The 20,718-nt window shown below is 36.5% G+C and overlaps 1 protein-coding gene across 5 annotated transcripts in view; it reads left to right on the top strand.

Annotated features, from left to right (window-relative positions):
* The window catches only part of SNX7 (sorting nexin 7), a 166,530-nt gene that overhangs the window by 54,995 nt on the left and 90,817 nt on the right, over positions 1-20,718 (top strand). The window lies entirely within an intron of this gene.

Below are 20,718 nucleotides of genomic sequence, written 5' to 3'. Positions count from 1 at the left end.
AGAACCCTCAGTTTGTTTTTCAGAGTCCATAGTCTCTCATGGTTCGTCTCCCCCACCGATTTACCCCCCTTCATTTCTCCCTTCCTACTATCTTCTTTTTTTTTTTTAACATATAATGTATTATTTGTTTCAGAGGTACAGTTCTGTGATTCAACAGTCTTACACAATTCACAGCGCTCACCATAGCACATACCCTCCCCAATGTCTGTCACCCAGCCACCCCATGCCTCCCACCCCCCACCACTCCAGCAACCCTCAGTTTGTTTCTTGAGATTAAGAATTCCTCATATCAGTGAGATCATATGATACATGTCTTTCTCTGATTGACTTATTTCGCTCAGCATAATACCCTCTAGTTCCATCCACATTGTTGCAAATGGCAAGATTTCATTCCTTTTGATGGCTGCATAATATTCCATTGTGTGTGTGTGTATATATATATATATATATATATATATCTCACATCTTCTTTATCCATTCATCTGTCAATGGACATCTTGGCTCTTTCCATAGTTTGGCTATTGTGGACATTGCTGCTATAAACATTGGGGTGCACGTACCCCTTTGGATCCCTACATTTGTATCTTTGGGGTAAATACCCAGTAGTGCAATTGCTGGGTCGTAGGGCAGCTCTATTTTCAACTTTTTGAGGAACCTCCATACTGTTTTCCAGAGTGGCTGCACCAGCTTGCATTCCCACCAACAGTGTAGGAGGGTTCCCCTGTCTCCACATCCCCACCAACATCTGTTGTTTCCTGACTTGTTAATTTTAGCCATTTTGACTGGCGTGAGGTAGGTAGTATCTCATGGAGGTTTTGATTTGGATTTCCCTGATGCTGAGTGATGTTGAGCACTCTTTCATGGGTCTGTTGGCCATTTGGATGTCTTCTTTGGAAAAATGTCTGTTCTTGTCTTTTGCCCATTTCTTGATTGGATCATTTGTTCTTTGGGTGTTGAGTCCCTAGTTACTTTTAGTAGAAAAAATTATATTTAGAATACAGTATCTTGGCATTAGGGGCACCTGGGTGGCTCAGTCAGTTAAGCATCTGCCTTGGGCTCAGGTCATGATCTCGGGGTCCTAGGATGGAGCCCTGCTTTGGGCTCTCTGTTCAGCGGGGAGCCTGCTTCTCCCTCTCCCACTCCTGCTGTGATCTCTCTTGCTTTCGCTGTCTCTCAAATAAAGAAATAAGATCTTTTTTTAAAAAAAGGAATACAGTATCTTGGCATTAGATATGTTTGTTGCTATTGAGGTATCAGTAATTCCAAGACCTGAGTGGATAGAGATAGGGAATCTATTTATGTGTGAGCAGGCACACACATATTTTTATTTATATTTATTTGTCCAATTTATATTAAAAACAGAATTCATACCAATGTCTCCAGTTCAAATTCAGTATCGTAAGGGTTCACACTAGTTTTCTTTCTTTCCTTACTTGTAGTTCCCTTTCTGACAATGAAAAACAGGTTCCCATTATCCTTCATATATCTACCTCTTTGATCAATCCTCTGTTTGTAACCAGTCTTAACATGGGTCTTGTCATCTTTCCTAAGTACCTCACTCCACATGGGATTTTGCACCCTCTGCTGGGCCACACCCAGGCAAGAGCATCCTTACACTCTACGATTCTGTTTCCCCATGCCAGCCACCCCTTCCCCCACAATAAGGCACCCTCTTCACCCTGCTTGGGCTGTTACTTCCCATTCCAGACCACTTTTTGCAGAGGTCATCTTGCTTCCCTTCCTCCACCGGCATGGACACCAGCTTTGCTCTGCCCCACCACATAAATTTCAGGACTGAATTGTTCAGGAAGAGAAAGGGAAATGGAAGAACTTGCAGTTGCTTTCAGACCTCACTCTTTTTCCCGCATGGGAAACAAAAAGACCTGCTGAGTCCAGTGCAGTAGGAAGATGATGATGGCATAAACCAGTGTGGTCATCATGGAGATTTTGATAAGAGGGGTTAAGTGATTTGTCCACAGTTATACAGCTAGTTAACCAGCAGAGCCAGACCTATAACCTGGCACTGCACACCCCGGTCTCTTGTAAATACTATTTTTTTTTTTTTTTTTTTTCTGATGGGTGGGTCAGAAGCCCAGAAAATTTGAAGACAAATAACAATTATTTCCTACTAAAATCAAAACAAAGGAATTTTAAGAGTTTAGTGCTTTCTCCTTTTATCCCCTCCAAAAAATCACATTAGAAATTTCAACTTGAAAACACTTTGGAACATATAGAGTTGTTGATGATCTCAGAAAGTTGAAATTCTTTTTTTCTTCTTATAAGGAATTATTAGAGAATTTTATTTTACCAGGTCAGAATGTAATGCTAAAATTAAATGATGATGATGATGGTAATAGCTAACATTTCTTAAGCACTTTCTTTGCTTCTAAGTGCTGTATATGGGTTATCTCAGTTATGTTTCACACAATACAGTGAGGTAGGTACTATTACTTCCTCATTTTACAAATGTGAAAACTGAGGCGTAAAGTTAACTGGCTCAATATTGCACATGTTGGAGTTGTCGAAGCAGGACTCCAGAAAGGGTGCTATAAACTTATTCCAATTAGATTAGATTAGATATAAAACTGTATTCCAGGGCAGCATGTGAAAAGATGCTTATCAACATGCTTCAGATAACTAATATCAATAAATTAGAGTTTGCATGTGTGATAAATTCTATTTGCCATTCCTGCTGCAGAACATTAGTGGTGATTTTGAAATATTCTGTCACCGTGAACTGGCAGTTTTCATGGTATTAATTTTAGAGTAAATTGACCTGCTTTGCTTATCTCTCAGTAAAAAGAGGGTGTGAAATGAATTTAGGAGGCACAATTTCTTCCCCAGTGTGGGTCAGTGGTTCTCAATAGCAGTGTGGCCTGGGAAGGGGTAAGAGTTCAGAATCAATGGGTCACTTTTCAAAATATACCAACTTTCAGAGGTTCTGCCCTGCCAGGAGACCCTCTGATCTAGAAGCTTTTAATTTAAAATGAGTAAGAAAGAGGACAGAGAAATGCATTCAAAACAAATCTTTCATGTATTTAAAGAGCTGGCGCAGACCTTGCACCAGGAAAATGCTAGACACGTTATGGAGAGTCCATAAATGAGGATGCAGAAAGGGCGTGCACACACACCAGATATGGTCATCATAATCACGTGTAGAAATGCAAATGTGACCCCCCCCAAAAAAAAGTTTCCCAATGAAGATCCCTCACGAAAAGATGAAGTTTTTGTCCAATGTCAAATTTTTATTTTTATTTTTATTTTTTTAAGATTTTATTTATTTATTTGGCAGAGAGAGTGAGAGAGCACAAGCAGGGGGAGCAGGAGAAGGAGAGGGAGAAGCAGACTCTTGGCTGAGCAGGGAGCCTGAGGCGGGGCTCGATCCCAGGACCCTGGGATCATGACCCGAGCTGAAGGCAGACACTTAACCATCTGAGCCATCCAGGTGCCCCTCCAATGTCAAATTTTTAGTTATAACATTTAGATTAACTTAGTTATACACATTTAAGATCACATGTATGTATGAATGTGGAGTTTTCTAATATTAAATAATATTAGAATTAATAATTAAATGAATTAAGTAATATATTAGTGTAGAAGTATCACCTTTTTCCACTCACATGCATCCTCAACATTTCTTTTGAGTCATCTAACAGTCCCTTTTCATTGGAAAAGTTTGTATATTCACACAGTTCAAAAATCAGGAAAAAGGAGCCCAGATTCCCTATTTCTGTGCCTTACTTTTGAATCCTTACGTGATATGTCCCTACAGATATTACCTCCAACCATCAGTACTCATTTAGATGACATAGGAAACTTCAATATTTCATTTCTCCCAAAAACATGTATATTTTTGATCTCTAACATAAGAACTTAGCATGTTGTTTTTTAAAAAAAACCTAAAATGATTTATTTGAATAGGTAATACCTTCACATGGTTCAAAATTTATAAATTTTAAAACTCACATTTAATGAAAAGTCTTCTTCCCATCCCCATATCCTTGGTCCCCCCAACTCTCACCACACACATTACAAGGGCATGCTGTTGTTAGTCACTTTCTGGCCTTCCATGTTTCTTCAGGGATGTACAACAAATACAAATATACATCCTGATTTCCCTTTTCTTAATGAATGTAGTAATATGCTATAAAGTTTTCAGAACCTTGCTTTAGTAATATAATATCTTGGACAGTCACTGGCCTTTTACAGCTACATGGTATTCCATTGTATGGATGTATCAGGATTGATTTAATCTGACTGCTACCAGTGCCTGTTTACTTCTAATCTTTTGCTGCTATAAACAGTGCTTCTGTGAATAACCTCATACAAATATTATTTCGTAAATGTACCAGTAGATCTATAGAATAAATACCTGCAAGTTAAATTGCTGAATCAGAGGCTATTCAGTTTTGATATTTCCTTACTAAATGTGGAACCTTGGGCAAGTGAGCTAACTTCTTGTCCTTGAGTTTACTAGTTTGTAGAATAGAAATAACAGTACCTAGCTCATAGGGCCAAATGTGTTAACGTATATAAGGTGCTTAGAATAGTGCCTGGCACAAAGGAAGGGTTAAAAGAATTGGCTGTTGTTGTTATTGTTGATGTTGTTATTATTATTACCACCAAATTGCTTTCTACCGGGAGAGCTATTTACATTCTCACCAGGATGTTTTTGATTGCCTGTTTACTCCTGTACCCTCCACCCTAGGCTTGTCAGTGTTCAACTAGAATGCTCCCATCTGATAAGTGAAGAGTAGTAGTTTTAATCTGCATTCCTATTATGATGAGCAGTATTAAGAATTTTTGTATGTTTAATTGTATTAAATTTATTACATTTTATTTAATTTACATAAAATTTGATTTCTTTTTTTATGATTCTCTATTTTTTTTTTAAGATTTTATTTATTTATTTGACAGAGAGAGAGATAGGGAGAGCAGGAACACGAGCAGGGGGAGTGGGAGAGGGAGAAACAGGCTTTCCGCTGAGCAGGGAGCCCGATGTGGTGCTCGATCCCAGGACCCTGGGGTCATGACCTGAGCCGAAGGCAGACGCTTAATGAATGAGCCACCCAGGCGCCCCTGATTCTCTATTTTTTGATCATTAGATTTTCTCTGTTAATTCTTGGGCTTTCCCTGATTTTTAGAAGATTCTTATTAAGGAATATTATTTGGGTTTTCTTGTTTTTTGTGTTTTTTTTTTTTTTGATCATTTGTATTGTTATTTTCTTTATAGTGATTTTTGTTATGCAAAAATGTTGAGTTTTTATGAAGTCAAATTTATCTATCTTTTCCTAAAGGATTTTAATTTTAAGTATATGTGACAAAGTCCTTCCCTAATTCAGGATAATAAAAGAATAGTCTCATGTTTCTTCTATTAACTTCTATGGTTTTCTTTTTTTATATTTGAATCTTTGACCCATTGGAATTGATTCTGGTTATGAATGTGAGGTGTAGATTCAGTTATCTTCTGTTCTAGATAACTATCCAGTTGTGCTAAAACTATCTATCGAATATTCATGTCTTCCCCAGGAATTTGTGATGCTACCTGTGAAGGACACTACCTTTGAAAGTTTTTGTTTTCATTTGCACCTATTTTAAACCTTTTTGTATGTTCCTTTGATCTGCCTGTTGGTTAAGCACCACAACCATACTGTTTCAATAATGGAGGTTTTAGAATGTACTTTATGTATGATGGGACTAGTCTATCTCCAGTCGTTACTCTTTTTGTCTATTTGCAGTGTTTTTAAAAGTAGACTTTAAAATACTTATTTGTAATGATAATAAAGCACTTGAATTATGAGTCATTTCCTAGAAATAATTATTGTGTTGTCATCTTCAAAAAAAAAAAAAAATTCCATTAGTGGACTATTAGTGAATCTATATTTCCAAAAGTACCATTAACTGAGTTTGTTTCAAGTTAATATTTCTTCCAAATTATTATCATGTTCTTTAGAAGTAATTCAGAAAATATTCAACAATATGAGAGGCTTTTTAAGAAAACAGGAGCGTTATTAAAGGATACCTTTGTGGGAGAGAACATCTAACTTACATACTTGAGCATATCTGCTATTCCAGTTATATTAATCATAGCTTTCCAGAGCTGGGCTGTATGGGATAGTATCCATTAGTCCCATGTGGCTATTCTCATTTACATTTGGATTAGTTAAAATTAAATGCAATTTAAAATTCAGTTCCGGGGCGCCTGGGTGGCTCAGTCGTTAAGCGTCTGCCTTCAGCTCAGGTCATGATCCCAGGGTCCTGGGATCGAGTCCCACATCGGGCTCCCTGCTCAGCGGGAAGCCTGCTTCTCCCTCTCCCACTCCCCCTGCTTGTGTTCCCTCTCTCGCTGTGTCTCTCTCTGTCAAATAAATAAATAAAATCTTTTAAAAAAATAAATAAATAAAATAAAATTCAGTTCCTCTGTTGAACTAACTATATTTCAGTAGTTATATATGGCTATTACTACTATTCTGGACAGTCCAGAATCGAACATTTCTGTCATCACAGAAAGTTCTCTTGGCTAGCCCTGTTTTAGAATATGTTGTAAGAGCTGTTTTTTATGAGTGGTAATTTGGTTGATTGGGTCAAAGAGGAAAGGTCATATCTAATAGAGGTTTTAGGTTTGGTAGGAATTCAGATGGAAAAGAGATGAATGTCTGAAGGAAACATCGAGAGAATTCACTTGAATAAAAGTGTAATGTAACGGTACTTCAGCAAAGATAACATGTAGTCACTAGACTTTGATCACATGCTTCTATCACTTAAATATTTCTGAGCATACCACCCACTAGATGTACATTTTAAATTCACGAATTATCAAGTTATACTACTAAATTCATATATTTTACCTGTATTATAAACCATGCAAATAAGTTAAAAATATGGAATAAGAGTTAAATATAAGGTTGTCCAGAGATACAAACTTCCAGTTATAAAGTAAATAAGTCACGGGGTTGTAATGTTCAGCACAGTAACTATAGTTGGTACTGTATTATATATTTGAAAGTTGCTAAGAGAGTAGATCTTAAAAGTTCTCATCACAAGAAAAAAAATGTGTAACTATGAATGCTGATGGATGTTAGCCAGACTTATTATTGTGGTGTGATCACTTTGCTCTATGTACAAATATTGAATCATTATGTTGTACACCTGAAACTAATATAATGTTATATATCAATTAAAAAAAAGCGTTACATATTAATGGATGTTCCTGTGTGTGGCTCTGTGAGCTGTTTTTTCATGCTCTGAAGTTCCCTGGCCCATTTTGGAGTTGAGTAGTATGTTGGGGGTTGGATCACAAGTTAGAGAACCCAGGTTCTAGGAAGAAGTTACAAAAAAAGTCACTGAGACCTCAAAAGCCTTACTTTTTTTCTGGTTGGTAAAATGGGAAAAATAATGCTTGCTTTACAAGTGAGATATTGTTTGGTTAAACAGTGAATAAAATAAAAGTCTCTCTTGGCAGAAAATTGTAGAGCCTATAAAGGCCTGTAAAAGACATGTTTAGATTTTGCTTTGAAATAACTTTTAACCTCAGTAAAACCTAATGATAATATACCATATTGCTTTTCTAAGCTTAGATTATGCTTTTCAGAAACAAACACAGGAAATTATTACATCTAAAGAGTCAAAGACCTTGACTTTCTTTTTAATTTTTAAGGAGACACATCATACCTTTTTAGAAGGTTTATATGAACAAGACTCATGGAAACACCTAGAAAGCAATGAATCCTCTTTAGTCCAATATGTATCTACTATGCCTCTGTTGTGCAGAAGGTTCGAAGGAAACCACTACATTTTTTTAAAAATAGAACCCTTTAAATAATTGGCTTTGTTGCCTCCAATGTTACAGGAAATCATATTCTTTATTTGAGGGATGTTAGTGGTGCTGGAGATGTTGACTTGAAAGGTGATGTGTCAACTACATTTGTGGGTGTTTATGACTCAAATTGACATTTTTAAAAAATGCATTGTGTTTTCCTGAACATGTTACATTTGGATAACAAAATTGCCAGTGGGTTTCAGGGAGAAAGGTTTCTACTTTTTAAGAAATATGTGTATTGTAAAGTATATAAAAAAGGTACTACTTAGTAATCATATGTATGCCTGAGCAGCATTGTATAATAAGGCATCTGATTTCTCCAGACACATCTTACCTCTCTCACGAATCAGAAAATAATATAATTTTATTGTTAAGAGCCCTCTTATCTCTCCCCTGCAATTTAATTAATACTTGTTAAGAAGATGTAGCTGTCAGATTAGAATTGGATTTTTGAATTTTCTATTGTCTTCTGATGGAGTGGCAATCTAAATCTTTTTATTTAGGTATATTATTTTCAAGAACTTTTCGAAATGATAATTTCCCAGCTTTTCTGATGAGGAAGAGAAATTTTTAGCATTTGAATAAATAGATTGAATGGTTGATTTTTTTTTTCCAAAAAAGGAAATAATAGAGAAGCCATTTTAAAAAGAAAACAATGAAGATATTTTTAAGAAAGAATAGCTATTATTCTCAAATTGTATTGTTTTGTTAAAAAATTTGGTGATAATATTACTTTAGGGTTAGGTACAGGCTCATTTTAATTTCATGTGGTATTTAGAAGTGTAAAGAAATAATCATTGGAAAGGCAGTAGGGAAACAAGCCTACATTCATTACTAATATTTCACTTTTCTAAAATCATTCATCCATTCTACAAACAATTATCAAATTCCCACATGGTGTAAGCACTGGGGATGTAAACTGGTCAAAAGATAGACACATGGTCCTCATGGTACAACTTACATTTCAACATGGGAAATAAAAATAATAGCTATTTCTAATCAATGTTAAGGAAATGAACAGTGGACTGAAATAGAAACAGCAAAAGAACCTACTTTGTACATAAATGCTCTTCTGGAAAGGATTATCTGAGAAACATATTTAAGCTGAAATTAAAGGAAAGAGCACTAGCTAGAAGATGTAAAATAGAATGATTTGTCAGATACTCACCATTTATTTAAGTCTTCTTGGATATCTCTCAGTAAAGTTCAAAAATGTCTTTTCCAAAAAGTTCTTATACATTTTGTGATAGATTTATTTCTAAGAACCTTATTTTTTTGTTTGTATTTATCTTAAATTATAAATCTAAAAAATTTTATTTTACAACTTTGTTTCCAGCTTGAGTATAGAAATGTAATTCACTTGAGCGTATTATCTTATATCCAGCAATCTTTTAAATTAGTTTTAATTTTAATAATATGTAGACTCTTTGGGATTTACTATATAGAAAATCCTATCATGGGTGCATATTGATAGTTTTGTTTATTTACTTGGTATATGATATTTAGTCAACCATTATACTTTATATTTCTTTTTTTTTTTTTTCATTTCTTACTAAGCTGGCTAAAAAATGCATTATAATGTTATTAGTGATGGGACATTCTTGTATTATTCCTGATTCTACCATAAATGCTTTTAAAGTTTTTTTCTTTAGTAATGATGTTTGCTATATCCCCTCCCCCCCCTCATATTTTTAATCAGGTTCAGATAGTTCTTATTCTCTGTGATAGGAAGTTGGTTCATAAGTGGATTGTGAATTTTATTAAATAGTTATCTGCATCCACTCATATAAGTCTATGATTTTTCTCCATTATACACTTAATGTGGTGATTTACACTAAGAGATTTTCTCATTTTAACCATCATTGGAACCCTGGGCAAATTCAACTTGACTGTTGGTGGATTTGGCTTGCTCAGTGTTTTAGGACTTTTATATCTATATTTCTAAATAAGAGTGATTCATCATTATCTTGTACACTTCAAACATACACAACTTCATTTGTCAGTTATATCTCAATAAAACTGGGGAAAGAAAAAGAATGACTTGTCATTACTATTGCTAATGCCAAGAATATCAATTTTTATATCAAGGTCTTGCTAACTTCATAAATAGTTCCATGTTGGACTGATTTTGTGAGATTGCCATTACTTGTTAATGAAGAAAAAATTCTTCCAATAACGCTTTTGGAGCAGACCCTCAAGAGCTGTTTCAATGTTAGGTTAGGGGCTTAAGTCATGATACTGGAGAGACTCTTAAGTTTTAATTGTGCTGTCTGAATATCTTTACTACCGTACTTGCAAATGGAGAACAGTGACAGGGTGAAGAAAAGGGATGTTTACTTGCCACTGTTCTAGATTATAATGTAAGACATAAGCGATGAAAGATGGATGATTGAATAGTCAGCTAGGGTGATTCTTCGAGAGGTCAGTGAAATCCCCCTAGACTGCTCTTTAGCAGTGATAGATCACAGTGATTGAAAAAAGTTTGACTGATATTTTCTTCCATCATCCTGGCAGCTATTCCTGGAGAAATAGACTGTAAGGAAGCTGCTTTCTCAATCTGTAATTTTTATAAATGATATTTTGACAAAATTGTTGGTAATCATGGCAATTAACTCCTCTAGAATTATCATGCCAGAGTACATTAATTATTTATTAAATATATAGTTCAGCAGTCAAGCAGATTTGCTTCTAACACATATTTTAATGTAGTGTGTAATTCAAACATTTTTACCAAAAGAGTTTACTTTCTTCGATATAAAAAAGTTGGAACATATACCCAAGTCGTCTGAGAGAGACCCATTAATTGCCAGCATAAGCTCAACATTTGTTTAAGCTCTTCTATTTTAAAGTTTCACTGCTACTCCATAAAACATTTGTGTTTGTGTTAATTTAAAAATATTTGTATATGATCTCCATAAAATATCTATCCACATAAAATATCATAAAAGAGTATGCCACATTTTTTCATGGCTTTAGCAATTCTCTAGGCCATCCCTGGAGTATTAATGTGGATATAGGAATCCCAACTTGAGAGACATAGATTAAGGTATTCCATATTGGTCTCATCATGAAATTGTGAATTTCATTGTGAATTGTGAAGAATTGAGATAATTTCCTGACATTATGTAAAGATCTGTCTCCGTGAAATCAGTATGCCAAAAAATGAGTGAGAAAAGAAGAAAAATATTTTACACCAGTGTTGGCATGGTCTTCGGCACATCGTTAGTGTTCAACAAGTCGCTGTTGACTGAACTAACATATTTTCTAAAAACTGATCTCTGATAAATAAGAAAAACTAAAGGCCTAAGAAAATGTTTGGAAATATGGTGGGTCTTCTGAAGTTGCTGAACAGGTATTGTTAGTTACTAGGAAGTATACTCTATAAAGTGCCTTCAGAGTCAGGGGAGCAAAAGGTCCATTTGCATTTTTTGTTTTAGGATTTTATCATTCCATAATTAACAAGATACGAATATTCCTTAGTTAAAGTGAAATACTTTATTAAGGGGACATGGCAACCTAGTTCCTTAAAGTGGAAGTAATGTCTGGACTTTTTCTGATTTGGAGGAGGGCCTGAGCGAATGGCCTTACATAGACTTTTTGGCCTGGCTGCATTGTCCAGTCCAGCCACCAACACTTTCAGGTATATTGGGATTTGGGGGGAAGCTTTCTGAGCTATTGATAAAGTGTCTCTTTGTTTCCCTTATGACTGTCGTTCCTTTTTTTAAGCAGGTCCTCAATAAGGATTCTCTAAGACAGTACAAATGAGTGAGTGGGCAGATTCATTCAGGACATTTCTGACACACCAATCCTTCCATGGTCTGGGAGTGCTTCTCTAACCCTAGTGTGTGCTAAGTGCTTAGTCCCAGAGTTTTTACCAACACGTTATTCAAAAGAATCTTATTATGTAGGGACTTTCTTTCTCCTCATATTACAGATGAGGAAACTTGACTATTAAGGAGCCTATTATACACGTGTGTGATTATGAAATTTTTAAAATTCAGGAGAAGAGGAGGAGCCCAAACCAATGTATTAATGCCCTAAGGCAACAAAAAAAGATAAAATGTTACTTCTTCAGAGCTGAGCTGCTTCAGTGGACAGTACATGTGGAATCTGGGTCAATCTAGATGCAAAAACATCTTGTCGTAAGGAGGCCGGGAACTTGTCACTGAGGCAGGTCACACTCCCTTCTAACAGGTACTTGTCTTGCTCCTCACATGCAGCAGAGCACTGGACATACAGAAAAGTTCTGGAAATGAGGATATTCAGTGTGAATGACATTTAAATTACTTACTTCAAACCAGAAAAATGTTTTACAGTTTTCTGAGAACCTTGAAAGCATAGTGCTACAAAATAATTGATTGAATCGAAAGAGGATATGGCCAAAAAATACAACCAGGTTTATATATTTATGTATTTTAATGAGTAGGATTAGGCATTCATTTTTTTTTTTTTTAAGACTTTATTTATTTGACAGAGAGACACAGCGAGAGAGGGAACACAAGCAGGGGGAGTGGGGGAGGGAGAAGCAGGCCTCCCGCGGAGCAGAGAGCCTGATGCGGGACTCGATCCCAGGACCCTGGGATCGTGACCTGAGCCGAAGGCAGACGCTTAACGACTGAGCCACCCAGGCGCCCCAAGGCATTCATTTTATTGGAACAAATGTTTTAATAGTTTTCAAATGAACCGCATCACTGTTTCCTGTTCTAAAAGAATTCTAAGGCAATTTAAGCATCATTAAAATATCACACTAAAAACCTTGGTAATAAGGAGAAGTCTGGTCTTGCCCAAAAGCTAGGGAGTGTACATCAGCTGCGCTGAGATGCAGAGCACTTCTCTGGTATTTTCCTTGTCGTTTTCCTTCTCCTCCACAAACATGTAGCTCTCATTTTTTGTTATTTAAAATGCTCATCTGTGTTTGCATGTAATTGGTATATCCCTATCCCCTCCCTGCTTGTCCAAACTACCCGAATTACTACAGCAAAGTCACCTTGGAAGTTTCAGAGTTTAAGTGTGATCTCGACTCCTGTTGACCTCCAAAAATTATTTGATGCCCTACATACAACTGAGTGGTTTTGAATGTTTACATACAAGTGTACCTCACCCTGTGAGACTATTCCTGTCGCCCTCAGGCCTTCATTTCCTATTTTACCCTACCCCACCTGTTCTCCCCATTAATCTTCACGGCAAAACAGATTTTTCTCCCAATGCCCACATATTGTCAGTTGAAAACCCTGCGGATTCTGTCTCCCAGCATTTCAGTTTTCTCTTCTCAGTGCCCCTGCATCAGGAATCTGATAGTTACTACTGTCCCCGGGTCCTTTCCTTTCCTCAGACTCCGTCAGTGATTTTACTTGTTTTCTATTAAAGGAAACCCCTTCAGGACCTGGCAGCTGCCTGCCTCTCTTTCCTCATCTTTTGCAATTCCTCCACTCACACTCTAGGTACCGACTTTAACGAACCACCTGTAATTTTTCAGATACTCCCAGGTAAACATGCTTCTAAGACTGTATACTGCTATTTGCTTTACATGAAATGTCTTTCACACTTCTTTATCTGCTTGATTGTTTAATCTCTCCCCTTAGGCATGAGTCCTTCAGTTTCTTCACTCTTCATCTTAGTTCTTTCTTCCTTTTTTTTTTTTTTAATGAAGTGCAGTCGACATACAATATCCTCTTTATTTCAGGTGTACATCATAGTGATTCAATATACACTACAAAGTAACCCCCATGATAAATCTAGTTGCTTACATCTGTCACCACACAAAGTTATTACAATATTATTGACAGTGTTCCCTGTGCTATACATTGCATCCCAATGATTTATTTATTTTATAGCTGCAAGTTTGTACCTTCTAATCGTCTTCACCTATTTCACCCAACCCTCAACCCTTCCACCCCTCCCCCATGGCAATCAACAGTTTGTTTCCTGTATCTATGAATCTGTTTCTGTTTTGTTTTTTAGATTCCACATATAAGTGAAATCATCACTATTTGTCATTCTCTGGTTTATCTCACTTAGCATAATACTTTCTAGGTCCATCTGTGTTGTCACAGATGTCATGATTTCATTCTTTTTTGTGGCTGAGTAATATTCCTTTGTATATATACACCACATCTTCTTTATCCATTCATCTATGTATGGACACTTGGGTTGCACCCATATCTTGGCTACTGTAAATAATGTTGCAGTGAACATAGGGGTGCATATATCTCTTTGAATCGGTGTTTTCATTTTCTTCAGATAAATACCCAGAGGTGGAGTTGCTGGATTATAAAGGAGTTCTATTCTTAATTTTTTGAGGAATTTCCATGTTCGTTTCCATAGTGTCTGCACTAATTTACATTCCCACCAACAGTGTTCAAGGGTTCCCTTTCTTCCATATCCTGGCCAACACTTGTTCTTTCTTATCTCTTTTGATAATAGCTATTCTGACAGGTGTGAGGTCGTACCTCATTGTTTTGATTTGAATTTCCCTGGTGACTACTAATGTTGAGCATCTTCTCATGTGCCTGTTGCCCTCTGTATGTCTTCTTTGGGAAAATATCTGTCCAAGTCCTCTGTCCATTTTTTAATCAGGTTGTTTTTTTTTTTATATTAAATTGTGTATGTTCTTTATACACTTTGGATATTAACCCCTTGTTAGTTATATAATTTGCATATATCTTCTCCCATTCAGTAGGTTGTCTTTTTGTTTTGTTGATAGTTTCCTTCACTGTGCAAAAGCTTTTAATTTGATATAGTCCCATGTGCTTGTTTTAGCTTTTGTTGCTCTTGCCTGAGGAAACTGGTCCAAAAAAATATTATTAAGACCAATGTTTAAGAGTTTACTGCCTATTATTTTATTCTAGGAGTTTTATAGTTTCAAGTTTACATTTGAGTCTTTAGTCTATCTTGATTTTATTTTTGTATGTGGTATAAGATACTGGCCCAGTGTCCTTCTTTTGCATGTGGCTGTCCAGTTTCCTAAATACTGTTTATTGATTTATTTTTGTATGTGTTGTAAGATACTGGTCCAGTGTCATTCTTTTGCATGTGGCTGTCCAGTTTCCTTAATACTGTTTATTGAAGAGACTGCCTTTTCCCCACTGTATATTCTTTCCTCCTTTGTTGTATATTAATTGGCCATCTAATGTGTAGGTTTATTTCTGGGCTCTCTATTCTATTCCATTGATCTATGTCTTTTTGTGCCAGTACCATACTGTTTTGATTGCTATAGCTTTGTAGTATAGTTTGAAATCAGGGAGCATGACACCTCCAGCTTTGTTTTTGTTTGTTTTTTGTTTTTGTTCGTTTGTTTTCCTTCAAGATTGCTTTGACTATTTGGGGACTTCTGTGGTTCCATACAAATTTTAGGATTATTTTTTCTAGTTCTTTGAAAAATGCCATTGGTATTTTGATGGGGATTTTGTGGACTCTGTAGATTGAATAGGGTAGTATGGACATTTTAATAATATTAATTCTTCCAGTCCATGAGTATGGAATAACCCTACATTTATTTGTGTTGTCTTTAATTTCTTTCATCAGTGTCTAACAGTTTTCAGTGTCCAGGTCTTTCACCTCCTTAGTTAAATTTATTCCTAGGTATTTTGTTCTTTTTGATGCAGTTGTAAATGGGATTGTTTTCTTAATTTCCCTGGTAGTTTGTTGTCAGCGTATCAAAACACAATTGATTTCTGCATATTATTTTGTACCCTGACACTTTACTGAATTTATTTATTAGTTCTAATAGGTTTTTGGTGGAGTCTTTAGAGTTTTCTATATATTGTATCATGTCATCTGCAAATAGTGACAGTTTTACTTCTGTCCAATTTGGATACTTTTTATTACTTTTTCTTGCCTAATTACTCTGGCTAGGACTTCCAATACTATTTTGAATAAAAATGGTACAGTGGGCAGCTTTGTCTTACTCCTTATCTTAAGGTGAAAGCTTTCAGTTCACCATTGAGTGTGATGTTAGCTGTGGGTTTGTCATATATGACATTGTCATTATGATGAGGTACATTCCTTCTATATCTACTTTGTTGAGAGTTTTTATCATAAATGGATGCCAAATTTTGTCAAATGCTTTTTCAGCATCTATTGAGATCATCATCCTTTGTCTCTTTAATGTGGTGTATCACACTGATTGATTTGCAGATGTTGAACCATTCTTGCATCCCTGGAATAAATCCCACTTTATCATGGTATCTGATCCTTTTAATGTACTTTTGAATTTGTTTTACTACTATTTTATTGAGGATTTTTACGTCTATATTCATCAGGGATATTGGCCTGCAATTTCCTTTCTTTGTGGTATTTTTTGTCTGGCTATTCAATCAGCCCTCAGATCTTCAGGAGAAATTGCTCTGTATATAGGTATAGATTTGGTGTGTTCATGGGAGGAGGTGGGTTCTGGGTCTTCCCACACCACAGTCTTGGATGTCCTTTATCTTAGTTCCTAACACGGACTAGATGGATGCTGAGTGAATGCTGCTGGATTAGTGAGTGAATGGGGATGAAGCAGATCCTACTTATCATTGTTTCTTCATAACGTTCTTCAATGAACATTAACTGGTTTCCTTTTTTCCCTCTACTCCTTCCTTTCTCTTTAACCATCCCTGCATGTCTCTGACTTAGGAAATACAGCTCTGTCCTGGTCAAAAACGTTTAGTGATTTACCATTTCCTGAAGAATCCATTTCATGCTCAATATCATTTATACCCTCAAGCAGTGAATATTTAATCAACCTATCCAGCAGCATTTCTTGTTTCTGCTTGCCTACCTCCAGACTCCAAACCTACTTCTTATCCATTCTGTTATCACAGTCTGTAGCATGCCGTTTTGTTTATGCCTTACCTTCATCCAGGTGTTTCTTCCCCAGTCCCTGCCTACTGAATTGACAGTCAAAATGTCCCCTGCTCCAGTCAGAAATAATCCTCCATTCTGTGTCCTCCTATATCACTTTAATTTTTTCCTCCATTGTGGTATATATCATATTCTGCTTCATATTATATAGTCTTCAGTTTTTATTTCATTTTTGTTTATGTATATTCTAATAGATTACAAACTCCTTGAGTTAAATAATGCAATATATGTTAAGAAACAAAAAAAAAGAAGAAGAAGGTAGCGGGAGGGGAAGAATGAAGCGGGGGAAATCGGAGGGGTAGACGAACCATGAGAGACGATGGACTCTGAAAAACAAACAGGGTTCTAGAGGGGAGGGGGGTGGGAGGATGGGTTAGCCTGGTGGTGGGTATTGAGGAGGGCACATTCTGCATGGAGCACTGGGTGTTGTGCACAAACAATGAATCATGGAACACTTCATCTAAAACTAATGATGTAATGTATGGGGATTAACATAAGAATAAAAAAAATAAAAAAAGTAAAAAAAAAAAAAAACAACAAACTCCTTGAGTTAAAGCTGCATCAGTTCAGCCTTGAAATCCACAGGCAAGCTAGCTTGGTGCTGTTCAGTCCGTGTGGAAAAAACATGGGCTTTGACTTAGGCAGGCCGTGGTTTGAATCTCTATAATGTCACAAAAGCTCTGCGATCTCTTTCATTTTTTTTCTACCCGTTTCCTAACTTGTAAAAGGAAGATAATAATACCAAATTTGCAACATTATTATGCAGATTAAATGAAATATGTAAAGTATATAGCTTAATGCAATGGCCCTCGGCAGAAATGCAATAAATGGTTATTATTCTCGTTGGTATTACTGGTACCATAGTAGGGAGTCACTACTGGACAAAGGCTTTGTTTTGTTTGCCTGAGTTCTTAGTATTAATGGTTTTCATTTGATTGTGTGGCTAATTTTTAGCTGAATATAACTGAAGCTAGAAATTACCCATTAGCCTTGCTGTTAAATATAAATTTCCCCCCCCTTTTTTTTCACTATCTTACAATCTTGTATTACTTATTCTGGTATTACAACATTTTCCTGGCAAAAAGGGTTGCTTGCTTCTTCTGTTTTTCCACTAACAGAGGGCCAAATCGCTTCCAGGATTTGTGAAAACAATTATTCAAGCCTTAATCCTTTTTTAATTCAGTCTTTTCTGTGCTATTTTGTCGTAGAGAATATGAATTGAATTTCCTACTTTTAGAGTTATTGAAACCTTCCTTGGCCTCCAGGTTCTGGCACATCTTACTCTCCCACTTCTTTTAACTGTTGTTGAGTGTATATGTCCTAAGCCCGATGGCACCATCCAAATGCACAGTTCCTTATACCAAAGAACTTGCTAAAATTGAAGTCAACTAAGGACAAGGACATACTATGCTTTTGTAAAGTATTAGGAAAGATAAGGTCCAGCTCATTCTTCATTTGAACTAGGTGCTTTGTGCTTATTATCAATTAGAGTTTCCTAGAATTGAAATTATGGGAAGATGATTCAGTGTGGGGAAATATCTAATGTCTCTTTTCTCCTTTTCCGACTGATATAATGATGAAATCATCAAAGAAAGAAAAATTACTCCTGTATAGCTGCAAAAAATGACAAGACTTGATCATATATATTTAAAGCATATGCATCATCTTCCACCCTGGTGAGAACAGATTAAGCAATAGCACTAGGAATGGACTTAAGACCAAGACCCTGGCGGAGGAATGCGATACTTCTAGAGCTCAAAATACTGGAAAAGGAGAAGGAATCAACTTCAGTTTCACCAACTGATAACGATGGTGATGATGATGGTGGTGGTGGTGATGGTAATACCTAACATTTAGTAGGCAATTGTCAGGCACTGTGACAGACAGTTAGTGTTCATTATTTCATGCATTTAAAACCCCTATGTGGTAGGCATTGCTATTTTTATATCCATTTTACAGCTGAAGAAACTGGGGCGTCAACAGCTAGTCTTACCCAGTGCCACATAGTCTATAAAGACAGAAGTGGGACTTAAACTGAAGTCAGTCTAACTTGTTATCAGTCTTCTTAATCCCAATGCTGTGCTGGTAAGGCTACAAACCTTCTTTTCTGTAGGTGAGAGTGAGGTCAGAGAACAGGACAGGACTTCTCTAGTAGCTCTCAGCCAGAGCAGGAGCGCCAACCAGCCAAACCACCACTTCCAAGGGCTTTTATGAGAGGGAGTTGCAGATTGATCAAGGGAAAACTCTTATAAACCCCTTATGGCTGGGACATCATGCTAAACTGTCAGGAAGGGGAGAAAGATAAAATATATATGACTTAGATACCCTGTTTCCTAAAGCCAATTTTAATAGAGCAGTCTGCCAGTAATCCCACTGCAGTGCATAGCAATTTTAGACTGCACAAGCTAAGCAGAGGAGAATAATAGTGAGTTTACAGTTGGTGTATGTACCTCCTGACTCTATGCAAGAGAGACATTTTGCTAATAATTTCCATCTGGCTATGAAAATGGCACAATTTCATCCAACAACCCAGAGGAGTGAAGTTCTCTAACCCACCCCTGAACTTTTTCCAGCACACCCAGATCCTGTTTGAAATATTTGGACTTTCAGCAATTTCACTCTTAGCTTATCCCCTAGTATCCACAGCCCACCATCAGATATCCCACTAATATACCATTAACAACTCTTTAGACGGATTCTCTAAGATTTAATCAGCCCAAAGAGTATACATACTCAAAAAGTAATAAGTGGCCTCACTGAGATAGTTAACACACAAAACAAGTAAAAAAAATCTCCTTTCCCCCGCAAAAAACATGGAAGTCAACCTTACTATTAAAATAGATCTCCCATTGGCAATGGAAAATTTATATAATACCAAATGTCTATTCTTAGGAAATAAAAGCAAATAAAGCTGTGATGAAATAAGGATAGAAAAGTGAAATTCCATGGCAAAAATAATAATGATGATGATGAAAATAATAATAAGAGTAATAATTCACATGAGCATTTGAAGCAAAATAACATATTTTGATTCTAAGACATTTTCACATTTTAACGCCTCTGAAATGGGGATCTTCTTAAGTAATCACCTCTTTCAGATACTTTCAGTCACACCACAGTGGTAAAGTATGATGCCCCTTTGAAAATATGAGAGAGATGGTGTCATTTCTGCTCGAAGTTTCCCGGCCTAGGATCTTATCCCATAAAATCCATGAATTTTACCACAAACTGCATGGCTCAGTAGGATATGGTCACCCGTTCCTTCTGTGACTTCATCTCCTAGAACTTTATTGTTCACTCCACTACGTGCCATGGCCATGCCAGTCTCCACGTTCTTCTCGGGCCATCCAGGCAAGCTTCCACTTCCAGGCTGTTGCCCTGTGGTTTCCTCTGCCAGGAATGATTTTTCTCCTGAGAGTCTCATGGTTCACTCTCACATTGACTCCAGATGTTTAATCAAATGACGCTTCCTCATTTAGGCTTGCCCCTGTCATCTTATGTGAACTTGCATCATCCTACATCCCCTACTTTTCTGCTTCATTTTTCTTTTTAGCATTAATTTTTCGATCGCTAGTTCCTGTTTCATTTATCTTGCTTTTTGTTTGTCTCTCCCCGGTTGAGTATAAGCTCTGGTACAAGCAGGGATTTTTTTGTCTGTTGTCTTCACTGCTGAATCTCCAAGACCTAGAAGAATGCCTGGTACAGAGAAGGCACTTAATAAACATGTGCTGAACCTATGAATAAATAGTGTACATAAATAAAGTATGTATAAATATATGTATTAGTATGTAAATACACCAAATACAAAACAATACATTGATGGATTACATGCTCAGAGGTTGGTGGGTGAGATAGGAGGAGGTGTAAATATCACACTAAACCTGTCTGATGGCACATGGACTCGGTGTCAGGCGTCCTGAGATATAAACCTGCCTCTGTTACTAGCTTCGTGATGTTTGGCAGGTTAATCCCCTGGGCCTCCAGGTTGGACTGCATAATCAGAGTGGATGTTATAACATGTCAGTTAATTGATCCTTCTAAAAACAACTGAAAAA

This window comes from Mirounga leonina, unplaced genomic scaffold (assembly GCF_011800145.1).
Source record: "Mirounga leonina isolate KUSES-001 unplaced genomic scaffold, KU_Mleo_1.0 Mir_173, whole genome shotgun sequence".
Lineage (NCBI taxonomy): Eukaryota > Metazoa > Chordata > Mammalia > Carnivora > Phocidae > Mirounga > Mirounga leonina.
The sequence above is the reverse complement of the archived record's forward strand: the minus strand, read 5'-3'. Positions and strand labels throughout refer to the sequence as shown.